This window comes from Pseudophryne corroboree, chromosome 11 (genome assembly GCF_028390025.1).
Source record: "Pseudophryne corroboree isolate aPseCor3 chromosome 11, aPseCor3.hap2, whole genome shotgun sequence".
NCBI lineage: Eukaryota > Metazoa > Chordata > Amphibia > Anura > Myobatrachidae > Pseudophryne > Pseudophryne corroboree.
The window spans coordinates 314,363,395-314,367,200 of NC_086454.1; positions in this window are offsets into that span (position 1 = coordinate 314,363,395).

Genomic DNA, 3,806 nt, shown 5'->3' on the forward strand with positions numbered 1-3,806 from the left:
AGGTAAGGGGACATTGCATCCCTCCACCAGCCCAGCACCCTGTAAGGTAGTAGTAGTAGTACAGCTAGTCCCTCTGCCAGCATAGCACCCTGTAAGGTAGGAGAACAGCTAGTCCCTCTGCCAGCATAGCACCCTGTAAGGTAGTAGTACAGCTAGTCCCTCCACAAGCCCAGCACCCTGTAAGGTAAGAGAACGGGAGGCGGTCAACATCCCGCTGGACGGGATCCCGGCGGTCGAAATACCGACGCCGGAATCCCGACCGCCACAATCCCGACATATTCTCCCTCCGTGGGTGTCCACGACACCCATAGAGGGATAATATAATAGTGTGCCCGCAGCGTGGCGAGCCCGCAAGGGGCTGCGTTCCGCTCGCCACCGCTGTCGGGATTGTGGTGTCGGTATTTCGACCGCCGGGATCCCGTCCAGCGGGATTACGTACTGATCCTAAGAGAACAGCTAGTCCCTCCACCAGCCCAGCACCCTGTAAGGTAAAGGCAGTGCTTCCCTCTGCCAGCATAGCACCTTATGAGGAAACTAGTCCCTCCTCCAGCCCAGCACCCTGTAAGGTAGGAGAACAGCTAGTCCCTCCACCAGCCCAGCAACCAGTCCATCCACCAGCCCAGCAACCTGTAAGGTAGGAGAACAGCTTGTCCCTCCACCAGCCCAGCACCCTGTAAGGTAGTAGTAGTACAGCTAGTCCCTCCACCAGCCCTGCACCCTGTAAGGTAGGGACATCTAGCCCATCTGCCAGCCCAGCATCCTGTATGCTAGGGGACAGCTAGTCCCTCTGCCAGCCCAGCACGCTGTAATGTAGGGACAGTGTGTCTCTCTGCAGCCCAGTACCCTGTAAGGTAGGGACAGCTGACCCTCCACCAACCCAGTACCCTGTAATGTAAAGGCAGTGCTTCCCTCTGCCAGCATAGCACCTTATAAGGAAACTAGTACCTCTTCCAACCCAGCACCCTGTAAGGTAAGGGGACATTGTGTCCCTCCACCAGCCCAGCACCCTGTAAGGTAGAAGAACAGCTAGTCCTTCCTCCAGCCCAGCACCCTGTAAGGTAAGGGGACATTGTGTCCCTCCACCAGCCCAGCACCCTGTAAGGTAGAAGAACAGCTAGTCCTTCCTCCAGCCCAGCACCCTGTAATGTAAAGACAGTGCTTCCCTCTGCCAGCATAGCACCTTATAAGGAAACTAGTCCCTCCTCCAGCCCAGCACCCTGTAAGGTAGGAGAACAGCTAGTCCCTCCACCAGCCCAGCAACCAGTCCATACACAAGCCCAGCAACCTGTAAGGTAGGAGAACAGCTAGTCCCTCCACCAGCCCAGCAACCAGTCCATCCACCAGCCCAGCAACCTGTAAGGTAGGAGAACAGCTTGTCCCTCCACCAGCCCAGCACCCTGTAAGGTAGGAGAACTACTAGTCCCTCCACCAGCCCAGAACCCTGTAAGGTAGTAGTACAGCTAGTCCCTCCACCAGCCCTGCACCCTGTAAGGTAGGAGAACAGCTAGTCCCTCCACCAGCCCAGCACCCTGTAAGGTAGTAGTACAGCTAGTCCCTCCACCAGCCCTGCACCCTGTAAGGTAGTAGTACAGCTAGTCCCTCCACCAGCCCTGCACCCTGTAAGGTAGTAGTACAGCTAGTCCCTCCACCAGCCCAGCACCCTGTAAGGTAGTAGTACAGCTAGTCCCTCCACCAGCCCTGCACCCTGTAAGGTAGTAGTACAGCTAGTCCCTCTACCAGCCCAGCACCCTGTAAGGTAGGAGAACAGCTAGTCCCTCTGCCAGCATAGCACCCTGTAAGATAGAACAGCTAGTCCCTCTGTCAGCATAGCACCCTGTAAGGTAGTAGTACAGCTAGTCCCTCCACCAGCCCAGCACCCTGTAAGGTAAGAGAACAGCTAGCCCCTCCACCAGCCCAGCACCCTTTAAAGTAGGAGAACAGCTTGTCCCTCCACCAGCCCCGCGCCCTGTAAGGTAAAGGCAATGCTTCCCTCTGCCAGCATAGCACCTTATAAGGAAACTAGTCCCTCCTCCAGCCCAGCACCCTGTAAGGTAAGGGGACATTGTGTCCCTCCACCAGCCCAGCACCCTGTAAGGTAGAAGAACAGCTAGTCCTTCCTCCAGCCCAGCACCCTGTAAGGTAAGGGGACATTGCATCCCTCCACCAGCCCAGCACCCTGTAAGGTATTATTTATTTATTAGCAGTTTCTTATATAGCGCAGCATATTCCGTTGCGCTTTACAATTAGAACAACAATTATAGAACAAAACTGGGCAAAGACAGACAGACAGAGGTAGGAAGGCCCTTCTCGCAAGCTTACAATCTATAGGGAAATAGGCATTGATACACAAGGATAGATGCTACCTGTCACATAATGGTTCCCCAGGTTGCTAGGTTCTTAATGGGTTGTATGATATGATCACCCAGAAATGTTGGAAGACAAAATGTGAGTTTATGTGGACTGTACAGAGGTGATGTAACTTGATAGGGAAGCTGTGAAGGTTGTGTGTGGGTCTGAAATTTGGTAGGCTTGTCTGAAGAGATGAGTTTTCAGAGAACGTTTAAAGGTTTGAAGACTAGAGGAGAGTCTTATTGTGCGTAGGAGGGCATTCCACAGAGTGGGTGAAGCCCGGGTAAAGTCCTGTAATTTTGAGTGGGAACAGGTAATACATCTGGATGAGAGACGCAGATCTTGTGCAGAGCGGAGAGGTCTGGTAGGGAGATATTTTGAGATGAATGAGGAGATGTATGATGGTGCAGTTTGGTTAATAGCCTTGTATGTAAGTAAAAGTATTTTATATTTGACACGGTAGAATACCGGTAACCAATGGAGGGACTGACAGAGCGGATCAGCAGACGAAGAATGTCTGGCGAGGAAGATTAGCCTCACAGCTGCATTTAAAATGGATTGAAGTGGTGATAGCCTATGTTTGGGAAGACCAGTAAGGAGACTATTACAATAATCAATGCGGGAGATGATGAGTGCATGGATTAGAGTTTTTGCAGTGTCTTGTGTAAGATAAGGGCGTATTTTGGATATGTTAGTAAGGTAGTAGTAGTAGTACAGCTAGTCCCTCTGCCAGCATAGCACCCTGTAAGGTAGCAGAACAGCTAGTCCCTCTGCCAGCATAGCACCCTGTAAGGTAGTAGTACAGCTAGTCCCTCCACAAGCCCAGCACCCTGTAAGGTAGGAGAACAGCTAGTCCCTCCACAAGCCCAGCAACCAGTCCCTCCACCAGCCCAGCACCCTATAAGGTAGGAGAACAGCTTGTCCCTCCACCAGCCCAGCACCCTGTAAGGTAAAGGCAGTGCTTCCCTCTGCCAGCATAGCACCTTATATCGAAACTACTCCCTCCAGCCCAGCACCCTGTAAGTTAAGGGGGCATTGCATCCCTCCACCAGCCCAGCACCCTGTAAGGTAGAAGAACAGTTAGTCCCTCCACCAGCCCAGCACCCTGTAAGGGAGGAGAACAGCTGGTCCCTCCACCAGCCCTGCACCCTGTAAGGTAGGAGAACTACTAGTCCCTCCACCAGCCCAGAACCCTGTAAGGTAAGGGGACATTGCGTTCCTCGGCGAGCCCAGCACTCTGCAAAGTACTGTAGAACAGCTTGTCCCTCCACCAGTGGGAGGGAGTGTGTAATACAGTAACTGCTTCTGTTTTTCTCTTTTTAGGAACAGTTACATGTAAAATTCTAAAAAAGAAAAAGAGGATGTGATATGTATAATGTCCTCACCGCTACCATCCTACGACATGAACTTCCCTTTCCCATTTTCCAGATGCATTACTATTAGAGGCCTTTCTGTAT